This window comes from Suricata suricatta, chromosome 6, assembly GCF_006229205.1.
Source record: "Suricata suricatta isolate VVHF042 chromosome 6, meerkat_22Aug2017_6uvM2_HiC, whole genome shotgun sequence".
Lineage (NCBI taxonomy): Eukaryota > Metazoa > Chordata > Mammalia > Carnivora > Herpestidae > Suricata > Suricata suricatta.
The window spans coordinates 83,013,873-83,030,683 of record NC_043705.1 but is presented as its reverse complement, the minus strand read 5'-3'; the positions used below and the strand labels follow the sequence as shown (position 1 = coordinate 83,030,683).

General features: G+C 35.7%; 1 pseudogene; it reads right to left on the bottom strand.

The window, feature by feature from the left end:
* Positions 1-1,738: 1,738 nt before the first annotated feature.
* The window catches only part of LOC115293484, a 31,556-nt pseudogene continuing 16,483 nt past the window's right edge, over positions 1,739-16,811 (bottom strand).

Here is a 16,811-nt window from a genome sequence, read left to right as displayed (position 1 = left end):
CATGTTTTTGGAGGTTTTCCAGACTTCTTCCTGTGGTTGATTTCAAGTTTCATAGCATTATGATCTGAAAGTGTGCATGGTATGATCTCAATTCCTTTGTATTTATGGAGGGCTGTTTTATGACCCAGTATGTGACCAGTCTTGGAGACTGTGCCATGTACACTCGAGAAAAAAGTGAATTCCCTAGCTTCAGGATGCAGACTTCTAAATATATCTATTAATTCCATCTGCTCCATTGTGCCATTCAGATCCATTGTTTCTTTAGTGATTTTTTGTCTGGTTGACCTATCCATTGTTTTAAGTGGGGTATTAAAGTCCCCTGCGATTAGCACATTCTTATCAATAAGATTGCTTCTGTGTGTGATTAGTTGTTTTATGTATTTGGGAGCTTCCGAATTTGGAGCATAGATGTTTATAATTGTTAGCTCTTCCTGATGTAGAGACCCTTTAATTATTAAATAATGTCCTTCATCTTTTGTTATTGTCTTTACTTTAAAGTCGTTTGTCCATATAATTATGGCTACTCCATCTTTCTTTTGGCGTCCAGTCACATAGTAGATATTTCTCCATCCCCTTACTTTCAATCTAAAGATGTCTTCAGGTCTAAGGTGAGTCTCTTGTAGACAGCAAATATATGGGTTTTGGTTTTTGATCCATTCTGCTACCCTGTGTCATTTGACTGGAGCATTCAGTCCATTTACATTCAGTGTTATTATTGAAAAATGTGGGTTTAGAATCACTGTGTTCCCTGTAGAGTGCATGTTTGTAGTGATATCTCTGGTACCTTATATTCCTTGCTACCTTTCCCTCATAGAGTCCCTCTTAGGATTTCTTGTAGGGCTGGTTTGGTGGTCATGAATTCTCTCAAATCTTATTTGGGAAAACCTTTATTTCTCCTTCTATTTTGAATGACAGGCTTGTTGGATAAAGAATTCTTGGCTGCATATTCTTCCTGTTCATCATATTGAAGATTTCCTGCCATTCCTTTCTCGGCTGCCAAGTTTCAATAGATAGGTCTGTAACCACTCTGATAGGTTTCTCTTTGTATGTTAGGGCCTTTTTATGCCTAGCTGCTTTCAGAATTCTCTGTCTTTATATTTTGCCAGTATCACTATGGTATGTTGTGCTGAAGGTCGGTTTACATTACGTCTTAGGGGAGTTTGGTATGCCTCTTGAATTTCAATGTCTTTCCCTAGATTGGGGAAATTTTCATGTATAATTTGGTCCAACACCCCTTTGGGACCTTTTTCTCTTTCTTCCTCCTCAGGAACTCCTATGATATGGATATTGTTCCATTTGATTGTATCACTCAGGTCTCTGATACTCCTTTCGTACTACTGGATCAATTTCTCTCTCTTTTTCTCAGCTTCTTCTTTTTCTATAACTATGTCTTCTAATTCACCTATTCTCCTCTCTGGTTCTTCAATTGGTGCATTGACAGCCTCCATCTTATTATTCACCTCATTTATAGCCTTTTTTAACTCATCACAGCTATTTTGCATGTTCCTATTCTTTGTATCAATATCTGCTCTGACAGCTTCTATGCTTTTTTCAAGCCCAGCGATTAATTTTATGATAATCATTCTAAATTCTTGTTCAGTTATGTTGCTTGTGTCTGTTTTGAGCAGTTCTGTTGCTGTGATTTCTTACTGGAATTTTGTTAGAGGACAGTTCTTTAGTTTCATCATTTTGGCTAGCTTTCTGTCTCTTACCAGTTTTAAAAGCTGGGGAAGAATTTTTAATTTGACAAAGTTGTGATAAATCTGGCACTCAGCTTGGGGGTGGTGGCTGTGGCTACGGCGGCAGTGGGCCAGGGGCCAGGCTCACGGACAAGCCTTCTGGTTGTGGCGGCCACACCGCTGACGTGCCCATGGCCCTTCAAGCCATCGGATGACTGCCTTAAAATGACATTTTAAATTATATTTAGGGGTCTCATGGATAATCCAGGATAACCCACCCTCACATTTTAACTTAATCCTCCCCCCCCCCCGCAAAGTCCCTTTTGCTACATGAGGTAACATTCACAGGTCCCAGGGATTAAGACTAGATGTTTTGTTTTTAACTTTTTAAGAACTCTACATACTGTTTTCCACAGTGGCTGTACCAGTTTGTATTCCCACCAACAGTGCAAGTGGGTTTCTTTTTCTCCTTATTCTTGTCAACACTTGTTCCTTGTGTTTTTGATTTTAGCCATTCTGAGAGGTATGACGTGATAGCTCATTGTTGTTTTGATTTGCATATCTCTGATGATGAGTGATGTTGAGCATCTTTTCATGGGTCTGTTGGCCATTTGGATGTCTTCTTTGAAGAACTCTCTGCTTATGCCTTCTGCCCATTTTTTCTTTGGATTACTTATTTTTTGGGTGTTGAGTTGTATAAGTTTTTCACATATTTTGGATACTAACCCTTTGTTAGATATGTCATTTGTAATATCTTCTCCCATTCAGTAGGTTGTCTTTTTGATGATTGTTTCCTTTGCTGTAGAAAAGCTTTTTATTTTGATGTAGTCCCAATAATTTATTTTTGTTTTAATTTCCCTTACCTCAGGAGACATACGTAGAAACATGTTGCTTCAGACAGCATTAAAGAAATTACTTCTAACATTTTTATGGTTTCAGGTCTCACATGTAGGTATTTGATCCATTTTGAGTTTATTTTTGTGTCTTATATAAGAAAGTGGTTGAGTCTCATTCTTCTGCATGTAGCTGTCCAGTTTTCCCAACACTATTCATTGAAGAGACTCTTTTTCCCATTGCATATTCTTTTGTCATGAGTTTATTTCAGAACTTTCTATCCTGTTTCATTGATCAATGTGTCTATTTTTATGCTAGTATCATACTGTTTTTATTACTACAGTTTTGTAGTATAACTCGAAATCTGGAATTGGAATACCTCCAGCCTTTGTTTTCCTTTTTCAAAATTGTTTTGGCTATGCAGGGTCTTTTGTGGTTCCATACAAACTTTAGGAGTATTTGTTCTAGTTCTGTGAAGTACATTTATCATGATGAGTACTAAGTAATGTATAGAATTCTTGAATCACTATTGTACACCTGTAAGTAATATAGTACTTTATGTTAACTATAATGGAATTAAAATTAAAACTTAATATGGGGCACCTGGGCAGCTCAGTTGGCTGTGTCTGACTCTTGATTTTTGGCTCAAGTCATGATCCCAGGGTCATGTGATTGAGCCCTACATTGGGCTCTGCACTGAGCATGGAGACAGCTTAAGATTCTCTCTCTCTCTCTCTCTCTCTCTCTCTCTCTCTCTCTCTCTCTCTCTCTCTCTCTCTCTTTCTCTCCCCTCTTCTTTTCCTCTCCCCAGATTGTGCTCTCTCTCTCTCTAAAATAATAAAAAAATCTTCAAAAAAATTTTTTTAATGTTTTGTTTTATTTTATTTTTGAGAGAGAGAGAGACAGACAGCATGAGCAGGGGACAGTCAGAGAGAGAGGAAGTCACAGAATCCGAAGACAGGCTCCAGGCTCTGAGCTGTCAGCACAGAGCCCAATGCGGGGCTCGAACCCACAAACCGTGAGATCATGACCTGAATCAAAGTCGGACGCGTAAGTGACTGAGCCACCCAGATGCCCCTAGAATTAAAAAAATCTTAAATAAAAAAAATAAATTAAAAACTTAATGAAAAATACTAGATGTTTTTTAGGGGCCATTATTCAACCTACTCCAGTATGGCAAGCCATTCCAGAACCAACTATCAGTACATTTCCTGCCTGGAGCTAGAATCAACTGTTTCTCCATGTACCTCTAATTTCTTTTAGTAGAAAGTGGTATTTCAAGATCGAAATCTGGGACCAGGGACTCTCATTGCTATCAGTTGGTCATTGTTTCCGGGCCTTTTCAGGGAACGGAATTCAGTCTGATATTTCCAATTCAAATTCAAGACTTATAGTCTTTTACTTGCATCTTCTAAATACATCTGAATCTCCTGCCTTCCACAATGAGTTCTTAAAAACTGATTCTCACAGCCACAGACGATGATAAAATTAGAACATCTTCTATACATATTAATTTCAGAATGATGGTAATAATAGCACCACTACCACCGATATGATTTCTGAAAAGTGTTTAAGCAGATGTTTTCCCCAATCTTCCCCCATTAAAAAAGTGGTTTGTTATATCTACATTGTCATATCATGTAGCCATGTAATAGTTTAATTTCTCCTTCTTAATTCTTATTTAGTCATAATTCTACAAGCAAGTATATATTTAATGCTCACGCACAATCCTTATATGGATGTCTTTCCAGATTTTTAGATTATATACAATTCTTCTGTAGGATAGGGTCATGGAAATAATGTTCTCTGAATTCTTGAATGTTGATAACATCTGGTGTGTGAATTTTATACTTGAAAGTCAGTTTTACTAGATAAAATACTTAGGCTTGCACTTTCTTTCTTTGAATAACATGTATACATTTTTCCCCGTCTAGTGCAAAGGCTGCTGTTGAGAATTTGATTGTAATCTAACTTTTTACCCTAAAGGTTATTTTCTCCTTTTGCTTAGATACTCAAGTCATTTACTCCCCCTCTAAAGTCTCATAGTTTTATATGAATGTGTCTTGCAGTTGGTCATTCTGAGTCATTATTCTCATGTAAATTGTATAGTTTTAATTTTTTTACTTCTAATTCAGGCAAGTTTTCACAACATATATACTTTTGCATTTGTTGTATTCATTTGTTTGGTTTTAATATTTAAGCAATTCTATTATCTATATGTTGGCTCTTTTTTGCTTGTCTTCAGTATTTGTTACTTTATAACTTCCTTTATTTCTTTTCTCCTATAACTTATTTTCCTTAAGTTATTTTGTACTGTGTTTATTTGCTCTTGTGTCTCCTCTGGCTTAGTCTTCTCTTCTAAAATAAATTTTTCTTCTATTTTTCATCTTTTCCTTAAATCTTTCACCTTTTTGAGTTTTTTAAATTATGAATTATGTTTTTCTTTTAAATCTCACATAATTTTCTTAACCTTTAGCTTAATTTCATTTAGGAGGTCTTGTTTGGACCTGTTTTGTGGTCCATATCTTGCTGGCATGTTTTCATTGCCTAAAGGATACTATTCTGTTTTTCTCTCCTTTTTTCTTGTATATATTTGTATTGGAACTGACTTAGATATTTTCCTTTTGCTTATATTTGTGTGAAACTAATTTTCCTAAACTTTTCAAAGATGTGACTCAAGGTAGCTTTCTTAATTTCTTGATGCTCCCCGTTCTGTCTGTGTGTGTGTTTTTTTGTTTTTTAAGTGTTAAAACACAGATTCACTTACTTTTTTTAGATTTCCTGGCCCTTTTTCTCTTCTCTAAATTATCTGGATCCTCCCTTTCATTTGTCTCTATTGTTCAAATTCGTGCTGAGTTTTGATTTCACTCTAGGAACTTTCTCCCAAATGTGGGGCTCTCCCTTGAAAGGAAATTCAGGTTGTTTGGTTTTGACAATTCCTGAGGCTCAGACAGCTTTAGTCCTTTTCAGACTTTACCGTGGGCCCCTTGTGATCATCCACTGTTGAACTGGGCAAATTGCTGTTCAGTTTCTTCTGCTGTTGTCAGATTGGCTGGTCTTACTTTCCAGGAATACCTGTGCACTATTGTGCTCTTTCATTTTCAGATGCATTAGACATCCCTTGGCTCCCCTGTGTGTTCTCCCACGCAGGCACTGATGCCAGGTAGATCTTGTGGCTGTTGTTAATTTATTGTTACCTGCTTTTATCTGTGAATTTGTGGGGCTATTTTGTCAACTGGTTCTGATACAAAAGTTGGTTTATTTTCCCATCTAGTTGATTCTTATTTTATGTAGAGATTCAAGGAGATTCTTCAGGAAAGTATTTTAATATATAAATATGATGATGTAGCCTCAGTGAAATAACAAATTGGGTTCTTTTATAAATAATACATAATGTTATTCTTTTCTTTTTAAAATGAAATGTTGTGATTCAATGGCAAAAATTGTTTACTACTTTATTTCCCAACCCAGTATACAAAAACAACCAATACTTAAACATTTCTTTTATTAAGTCTGATCTGTTATAGAATTCTTTAGCATATCAATTAATTTTATATATTCCAATAATTATTCTCTTCTATCACCTATTACTTCATCTTCCCACCCTCAGAACCTATACACAACAGGACAAATATAAAAATATGTAATTATACCACTGACTCTGTGAGGTAATGTACAGTAGTCATATTTAGTTATGTTCGATTTTGATGTGTGTGCACTAGTAGATAAAACTTGCTACCTAATATCAGAGCTATACTCAAAAACATAAATAAAAATTAAAAATAATTTCACAGAGCTTTATAATGTTAATTTATAAGCAACATCTTTTTATGAGAGACAATAAAATTTTTTTTCCATAATATTTTATTGTCAAATTGTTTTCCATACAACACCCAGTGCTCTTCCCCTTAAGTGCCCTCCACCATCACCACCACCTCTTTTCCCCCCTCCCCCTTCCCCTTCAACCCTCACTTCATTCTCAGCATTCAATAGTCTCTCAAGTTTTGCATCCCTCTCTCTCCCCAACTCTCTCTCTCCTCCGCTCCCCCTGGTTCTCCATTAGGAGAGAGACAATAAAATTTAAAGAGTAAGAGAAAGTGCACAAAATGGCCTACTTATAGTTCAGCTTCTGGAGAATTCTGTGTACAATATAGTCCATTTGCCACAAAATTGACATGATCAGAGGGTGTTCAGCCTCCCCAGGGGGCCTTAAGTCAATTGACAAGTTAAAAAAAATACATAGAGGGGTGTCCATGTGGCTCAGTTGATTAAGCATCTGAGTCTTGATTTTGGCTGGGGTCATGATCTCACGGTTCATGAGTTCAAGACCCACATTAGGCTCTGCACTGACAGGGCAGAGCCTTCTTGGAGTTCTCTCTCTCTGCCACTCCTCTGCTCATGCTGTTTCTCTCGTTCTCTCTCTCTGTCTCTCAAAATAAAGAAACAAACTTTTTAAAAATGCAGAGAAATAAAACTATGACAAGTTGTGGAATTTTAGTTCATTCCTTATTTTCTTAGAAGGTGTGGATAGTGGGGCGCCTGGGTGGCTCAGTTGGTTAAGTGTCCAGCTTCGACTCAGGTCATTATCTCACAGTTCGTTGGTTTGAGCCCCGCGTTGGGCTCTGTGCTGACAGCTAGCTCAGAGCCTGGAGCCTGCTTCTGATTCTGTGTCTCCCTCTCTCTCTGACCCTCCCCTGCTCGTGCTGTCTCTCTCTGTCTCTCAGAAATAAATAAAAAAAATAAAAATTTTTTAAAAAGGTGTGGATATTAATTTCTAGTATAATGCGATGCAAATAAGAAAAATCCGTATTGCTGCTCTTTGTGTGAATCTTTTAGCCCCATAGTTCACTGCTTCCTGTGTCTTGGTGACATATATATCTTAAGAACAGTGGAATAGTCATGGAAGAGATTGGCCATTGTCCCAAATGTGTACTAGAAATTGATAGTTCTTTGTTTAACGGAGATTTTTTCTTCTAACGTTGTATTTTTTTTCTTCTTATATACACTGATCTACAGGCTAATCAATAGAGTTGAAGGTTGTAAGATGATAAGAAATAAAAGATTATACAAATATTCAGATCTGAAAAATTCTCAGTGTTTGTTAGAGCCCTCTTGGGAGTGTTCTGTCACCATCTCTTGAGGCTGCATCTGGCAGGAGAAGCGCTTCCAACTGTATCTTGCCAGGTCCAGATTCTGGCGCTTCAACTGCTGACCAGTCCTGATGTGCACATTGTAAATGGCTTCAGCTCCCAGTCCTGCAGTCTTTCTGGATTAGCTAAGTGATATTTCCAGCTGCTGGGAAGATGGACCTGTCAGCAGAACATTATGTTCAGAGTGGCTTGATCTGTGTGACCGATTTCCTTTCCTTCAGGACTGAATACTCTTTGCCCTAGGTTTCCTCTACATGCAGGAAAGTTGGTTTGGCAATTTTATGTGAGCAGCCAAATATATGTATATATTTGTATCTACATATATGTATATATGTTTATATGCATGCATATGCATATATATGTGTATGTGTATATATATATATGTAGCTTAAGTATTCGTGTAATTTCCCATCATATAGGGAAAATCTCACTACAATTCATTGCTAACTGCATCTGCATGGCCTCTGCTTATTTCAGGCACAATTGTTTATCCTCATTAATCTTTTGGTACAGTAAGCAACTAGCAGAATCACTTAGGGTTCCAAAAGGGAATAAATGACAAATACACAGGAAATTTGATGGGGGACTAATTACAAATTTGTGGGTGCTATATAGGGGACCCACAAGGGTGGAGAAGGAATCCAGAGCTAGGAATAGTGAAGCTGTTACCACTGCTGGGCTGGAAGGCATGGGAGAGGGAGAGGTTATTGAAAGCCAGAGGGATGATCATAGAGCACACTGTCTTGAGACAATGTGTTTTCTTTTGAAGGACACAGCCAGGTTCAGGTGACCTCCAAGAAGAGAATTAGAGCAATGATACCCTGGCTTTGTTCTCCTTCCTCTTTATTTTCTACCTGAACGTGCCCATTGGCTGAATACAACCAGAAGCTGAATTGCTTGAAAGCCTGTTAGGTAAGAGCAAGGTGGAAAGGAGAGAGAATGGATTTGCCTTAAGTAAATAGAAAATATCCAGTACATTAGCTGTTTGTCTTATTAGAATAGAACTGTCTCAGACTAAACATGTATCCTGATATAATATGATACATCTTGTGGCTTATGCATGATTCTGGATTTCAGAATATCTCCTTCTTACTGTTAAAACAGAGACAAAGCACTCTTCTTACCTATGTTCATGCTACCAGCTAATAAGCATAATTTTATTCCCATATTCTCTCTCCTTTAAATATTACTCATTAAAAACTAAACCAATAAGTTCAGAAATAAAAGGCAAACTGAGAAAAAAACCCCACCATTTTTCTATGTAAATTACCTATAGAATTCTTTTTTAGCCACCTATTTATTTTTATTCTCACATCTGTGTGTAATCAACTATGTCATGAACTTTATTCTAGATTTAAAATGATAATAGTAAGCCCCTAACTCATCTTTGCCAGCCATAATGATGACATAAAAAAGACCATTCAACTATTCCCATGATAACTGATTAAGTGTACGTATCAGTCAAGACGGGTTAGATTATACACTGTAACAAACCCCTGAGATATCAGGGGCTTAAAACAAGAATACACCCAATGAGTCCAGCAGCAGATCTCTGCGCTCACAGTCATTCAGGGACCCATTTTATGATGTGTTTGTATGATCGACACAGCAGGTGGAGAGCTCTGGAGGGTCTCATGCCAGTACTTAAATATTTCAGCCTGAAAGAGGCACCCAGCACTTTTGCCCATAACATTGGCCATAAATAGTTATTATGCCCTGCTCAGGCATAGGAGTGCCAGGAGGTGCAGCCTTCTGTGTGTCCAGAAGGAAGAACTGAATATTAGTGAGCCCTGACAGTGTTTATCACCTTATGAGATTCCTTGTTGTCCTAAACTGAATGAGATTAAGATATCTTAGGAATTAACATCATATCTCTTTTGTACATTCTCTGTTGATACTCAGCCATGATCTGCCTCTTAATTTTAGTCCTTGAACCCCTGGTATTTGAATTTCTTTCTTTCCTAGTTCAGCTGTGGCAGTTTTGCTCATAGAGGAGTCCTCATTTTGGATTTTGGATCTGTTTTAAGATGATCACATACTTCACTTGAAGCTCAGTCTAGAGGCAGACTACAAAAGACAAAGACACTTTCTTTTAAAAGCATAAATGAGGTTGAATTAAAGTGACTCTGAGGTATAATTACCTAGCAACTATGAGAGATGACAGTTGGAAGATGAGAAAGATATAAAGACGCAAGCTGTTGCTTTTCTTCATGGAGGACACTGAGGGGCATCCAAGATATGCATGTGTCCATCCAGTAGACACATCCCTGAATGATTTCCAAGTTACAGAAGATGGCTTGGTATTGACTTCAATTTCTGTTAGTCATTTCTAGGCTAATAGACATGCTAATAGATCTAATTCTAATAATATTATAATTCTAATAATTCTAATAATATTAGTGGAAAGAAAAAAATGTCCTCAGGGAAGTTTGGCTCTCTATTAAAATAATTTAGGGGCACCTGGATGGCTCAGTCAGTTAAGTGTCTGACCCATGAATCTTGGCTCAGGTCATGATCTCACAGTTCCTGGGATCGAGCCTCACATTGGATTCTGCACTGAGTACAGAGCCTGCTTGGGATTCCTTCTCTCCCTCTCTCTCTGCCCCTCCTCCACTTGTGCTTTCTCTGTCTCAAAACAAATAATCTTAAAACAAAACAAAACAAAACAAAATAATTGTGAATTGATTGGGAGAGTTGGTTACTAAACTATATTTTTCCAAGATCCTTTCTTAATTTTATCATTGCCTGCTCTGAAAATTTAAACATGGAGAAGCATACAGATATGTATAAATCTGTTTAATAGATTATTTATTATGTAGAAGTCAGCAATAAACTGAATTTTTATGGTGCTGAACCAGTGCTGGGAAAGATTAAAAAAAATTAGTTCAAAAGGTGAAAACCCTCCTCTTCACTCTGCCCAGCAAGGATAACAACTTCTAGAAGGCCCTTAGCTGATAAGACATTTCCAAAATATTAATAAGGAGCAGACTTGTCCAAGTAAGTTCTTTGATTTTTAGTTTTATTGGAAACATCACAAACTATCTTGATATAAACAACTTTCTGTTTCTTCCCCAACAGAATTCTTAGATTGCTGACCTGGCAAAGCACATTTTCATTCCGTTCAGATCATTGTTTATGTAACTCAGTGCTAGCTTTCCAACGTTTCTTGCCTAATGGATCTTAAAATCAACAATCTGAGTACCGTGGGGAGACAGCTTGTGTCAGGGCTGGGTGGTAGTGAGTAAAGCTTTGATGAAGACCATTCCATTCTTCTCTATATTTTCAGCATATGAACTGAGGGGATGAAATGGTCACAACTGGCATGGAAATAAAAAATTGTATCTATGGAGTCTCTCTAGATGCGTACTTGGCAGGAAGAAAGTGGCAAAAAAACCAACTTGGAAGGAGTGCTCTTTCTAAGCTCACTTGCATTTTCACTTTACTTTGAAATATTTGATTATTTCAAAAGAAACATATTGTTATTAAAAAATTAAATGCTACCCAAATATTTAACAACAAGGTAAAATTTCCCGATAGCCTCACCCTTCAGAAGTAACTGTTCTAACAGACTTAGTAGAACTTCTTCCAGAGTTTAGTTTTTAATTTTATGGGATTCTTCACCTCTTCCTCCTCCTCCCACCTTTCCTCTTTCGAGCTTGGCTTTCTCTCCTCTGTCTCTTCTTCTTCTTCTCCCTACTCCTCATCTTCCTTCTCCCTTTCCTTCTCCTCTTCTTATTCCTCTTTCTCGTATCCCTTGTTCTCATTCTTCCATTACTTTTCCTTCTGGTTTTGTACTCCAAATTAAAGCAGGTGGTATTGCTGGATCAAAGATTCTGAACTTTTATCATTTTAATAGATTGCCAATAATATATTTTGTCAATCAGTATGTTATCAATTGCTTTGCCAAATAAAGTTGTATTAACCTACTTAACCCCAGTTACTTATCAATATTGGCTAGTATCAACAGTAAGTCTTTGTTAACCTTTGTCAATCTTGTTTTAATTTAAATTTATTTAGTTATTAGGTTTAGCTTCTTTTTATACTTTTATTGGTCCATGGTATTTCTTCTATGAGTTGTCCATGTACATTTTTTTCTATTAGGTTATTTGCTTTTTTAAACATTGATTAAGATATATATATATCTTAATAATATAATTATTACCTATAATTATATAATATGTTACCTATATATTAGGGATATTAGGCTTTTGTCTTTTCTGGGTATTGTGTATACTTGTCCTTGATTACCTCTCTTTTCTTCATTTTTTTATGGTACATTTTACCTTGCAGAACTTTCAAGTTTTCACATGAACATATATATTCACATTTTTTTGCTTCTAGGTTTCATGCAATGCTTAGAATCCCTTTTGTACTATAAGTTTATAGCAACTATTTACCATCGTTTCTTTTAGCTTATTTGTGAATTTATATTTTTGCTTTGTATATAAGTTTTTTGTACTTCTGGGATTTATTTTGTAAAAAGATATAAAGCATGGATTTAATATAATTATTTTCCAAATTGCTATCCTTTTCCAAATGGCTAGTTCATTGTACAACTTGCTTCTTTCAATAGTCCATTTTCCCCTCCATTGATTTGGAATACCATCCTTATCAAACACTACATTTCCATACAGTTTGTTATATTAATTTTGGCTGTCTATTTCTGTACTGATACTGGACATTTTTATTACTGTAGCTTTAATATATTTGAATATTTAAGAGAACTTCTAGTTTCTTTGTTCAAATTATGGACCCAACTTTAAAAAGTACAGTGGACATATTGATTTTTATAACACTGATTTGATACATTAGTTTGATGAAAAAACAATACCTTAAAACTATTGGGTCTTTCTATCCAGAAATAAGATTAAAATAGTTTTTCAGGTGTTCCTTTCCGTCCTTCAGTGGATTTTTATGCTCTTTTCTTTGGGAGAGTATGCCTGTCTGGTTTTCCCCCAATGTTTTGTAGTTTTTGTTTCAATTATAAATATATTTTTCCATTATGTTATATAAGAAAATAGGAAGTTATTGATTTTTGTATATTAATTTTGGATCCAATTAAATGCTCAATTCTTTGTTTTCTGCTAGTACTTTTTCAGTTGCTTACTTTCCATTTTCCAGAGAGATAATCACATAATCTGTAAACAGTAATGACATTGCCTTCCTTATTTATTTATTTATATTTTATGTCTAAATCTTACACTGGTACACTGTTTTCAGAGTTCTACTGGAGCAAAGTGAATCTATCAGGGTAATATTAGGCATCTTTACCTTGTTTCTTGTTTTAATCGTATGTTTTAGTGTCTCAACATTAAGCAAGACACTGGTATTTAGATCATATATGCTATTATGTTAAGTAGCTATAAAAGTTTATTTTATTGACATTTAAAGAAATTATTTATTTACTTTTTCTGACTATAAGTACCATATATGTATATATATTTTTAAATTTATTAGTATATTTTGAGAGAGAGAGATGGGGAGAGAGAATCCTAAGCAGGCTCCATTCCACACTGTCAGCACAGAGCCTGATGCGGGGCTCGAACTTACAAACCATGAAATCTTGACCTGAGCCAAAGCCAAGAGTCAGATGCTCAACTGACTGAGCCACTCAGGTGCCCCTATTTTATTGACATTTTTGAAAACCAAAAATCAATGATTTTTAAAGCGAATTCTTATAAAAGATTAAATTTTATCAAATGTACTTTTGTTATTTATTTAGGTTACTATCTGATAAACGTTATTAATAGAATTCTTAATTTTGATCCATCTCTGCCTTCCTGGAATGAGTAAAACCAGAAAAGTGATATTAGCCCATATATTTTTTTTAAAATTTTTTAATGTTTTTATTTATTTTTGAGACAGAGAGACAGAGCATGAGCAGGGAGGGGCAGAGAGAGAGGGAGACACAGAATCTGAAGACAGGCTCCAGGCTCCGAGCTAGCTGTCATGACCCGAGCCGAAGTCGGATGCTCAACCGACTGAGCCACCCAGGCACCCCTATATATTTTTTTTAAGCTGCCTTTATGTGATTATGATGGCTGTGATATGCTAATTTTATAAATAGTCTGGGAAGTACTACTTTTTTTCAATGTCCTCCAGTAGTTTAAATAGCATGGGAATTTTATTCCATGGGGACTTGAAACAATTTATTTCTTAAATTGTTGGGGATTAGTGATGTTTGGGAAAGTATCCCTATAAATTAAAATAACCAATAATCATAAACTATATTAAATAATCTGTCAATGATTTCTTGAGCTCATCTTCATGATTTTGTAATAAATTTTTCATTTGGATTGAGTTATCCATTTTGTCCCAGTTTAAAAATGTATTAGTTTAAAATGTGCAAATCTTTCCTTATAACTCTCTTAATTTATCGTTCTTTTTTTCCCTCTCATTCTCATTCTTAAATTTGTGGATATTGGTTTGTATTATTTTAGAATATTTAGGTACCTGGAGCACCTGGGTTATTCAGTCAGTTGAGCATCTGACTTTGGCTCAGGGCACGTTCTCATGGTTGGTGAGTTTGAGCCCCAGGTTGGGGGGCATGGAGCCTGGAGTCTCCTTTGGATTCAGTGTCTCCCTCTCTCTCTGCCCCTCCCCTACTCACACTCTGTCTCTCTCTCTCTCTCTATTCCTCAAAAACAAAATAAACATTAAAAAATTTTTTAAACATTTAGGTATCAATTTATTTAATTTATTATTTTAGGAATTACCTCTGGGATGACTAATCAATTCTATTACATTTCCATTTTATAATTCATTAATCCTGTACCTGTCATTTACTATTTCATTCTCCTTTCCTTAGTTTAATTTTGTGGTTTGAGTTTATCTGATTGGTTAATTTATTTTTACTGTTTAATACTTAGCAATATTAGGGTTTTAGATTGTGAAAATTCTTTAATATTTTCCTTTGTTTTTCTTGGGCCATTTTGGAATTTTTGCATTGATCACTTGTTATGTTATCATAGTTAGTATTTATATAGCCTTTTTTTAAAGAATTACAATACTATTACTCTATTTTACTTATATTATTTATATTATTTTGAGTCAATTTATACCAACAGTTCTTATGTAGTGGGTTTTCTTCTCTTGTGAATTTTTTGTTTTGGATCATCTTTCAGTTGGCTCTATGAAGAATTCATGTATATTTTATTTTCAAGAAGAGCTTTTAGTGCATTTATTTCTGAGGTATTGCAAAAGCAGACATTTCCTCCTACTCTGTGAATGACAGCCGGGCTGGATATATAGTTTTTGGATGCCACTCTCTTCTCTTCATCCCTCTGTAGATGTAGTTTTTAAATCTTTTTGGCCTTTAGTGTTGCTGAAGTGGAGTCTGAGATTACTCTATTTTTAATAATCACTTATAGGGGATTTGATTCTTCTCAAGTACTTATGTCTTTGTTTTTGAAATACAATAATATCAGTAGGAAAGACCATGATTCTTTGTTTTTTTCATGAAGCACAGATAACCTTTTAACATTAACCTATCAGTGTTCTTTTAGAGAAAGAATGTTTTATTGATGAATAATGTTTGCATTCTGTTCTCTTCTTGATGTATGGGCTGCCTTTCAAATTTATTATTTTCTTTTCTCTGTCATTTTCTTGAGCTTCCTCTCCATATTACAACTGTGTTTTTACCAGTGTTGGCTCATTGTTTTGCTGTTTCCAATTTGGTTTTTATTTCTGTATTGATATGCTTCCCCCTTAACTTTGCCAGCTCCTTTTTGTATCTTCCTTATTTGAAACAACATCTCATCTTTGTTCTCTTGCATCTCTTCTCTTTGATCTGATTACCTATGTAAGATATTTGGCCTAAAATTTTCTTCTATTTCCTGGTATCTCCATTTCAAAATATTTTCTTCATCTGTCATTTATTGGATATGTTCCTTTCTTTCCATTTGAAAAATATTATCAACTGCATTTTTTTCTTCATTTTTTTGACAGATGTATCAGTCAGTTAAGTTGCAGATAAAGGAAAAAACTTTAGCTCTTTTAAGCACAAGGAATTTTCAGCTGGGCAGTTTATATTTATAGCATTACTTGAAGGGAAGAAGGAACAGGTTCTAGACTGGGACACCAAGAATGATTCCCAGAACCTGCTTGTGAGCTGATGTATTATGGGAGCTACTTCCTCTGCAAAAGTCAGGAAGCTGTCATGGCAACTCAGGACATATACAAGACTGTCAGTGGTTAGATGTGGTAGTAGGCATCTGTGAATGTTGTCTTCTGATTGCTTCAATTTTCACAGTGAAGCTGGAAGCAAAATCATGATCTGGAATGAGGATGAAGAGGAGACGATGGATGTTTTAGAAGAAAGAAGAAAAAGTGAAATAATTTTCTAAAAGAGTAGAAAATGAATAGGCTAAGGAAGTATACTATAATATCCAGAGAGCATTAGAAGGTTTGAGGTTTGTGGCCATGAATTAAAAGTGAGACCAGCCAAGGTAGTTGTGTGTGTGCGTGTGTGCGTGTGCGTGTGTGTATGTGTGTGTGTGTGCGTGCGCGGTCACAAGCAGCTATGAAGGTGCAGGCATGTGGAGGTTGAAAGGTTTGAATTTAATCAGGGTTAGAAATTAGCCAAGGATCAATAATGATGGAAGAGAAGGACAAAGGAATTAAAGATGTATAGCAGGAAGGATTATAATGACTGAGTATGAGAGTAAAGCTGGTTAAGAAAGAGAAAGAAATATCAAGAAGGTGAGGGGCAGCAGAATGTTGCTAAGACTAATGATCTGGAATCCTAGTGGGGCCAAAAGATCTTTGGAGTTTGGGTGCTAGAATGAGTGACAAGAAGCAAAGAAGGGGGTTATCCAATAGTAGAGCATGTGAAATTATGATTATGGAGAGGTTAAAGTTAAAATGACCAAGTCTATATGTTGACTATGAGAGTAGGTGACTAAAATAATGTGTAATAGAAGATCACTAGAGGAGAGGAATTCAGCGAACTGAGAAGCTAGAAAAATTGAAGGATCATCTACATGTATCTTACAATCTTCAAAAATTAAGAAAGGGTTAGTCATGGAGAGGAAGACAGTGAGCCAGAAGTGAAACTGAGAAATGAGGGGGAATAACCTGGAGGAAGGAATGCATATATAGAAGATATAGAATAGTTTTGAAGAATAAGAAATAATATCATCTGAGGCCA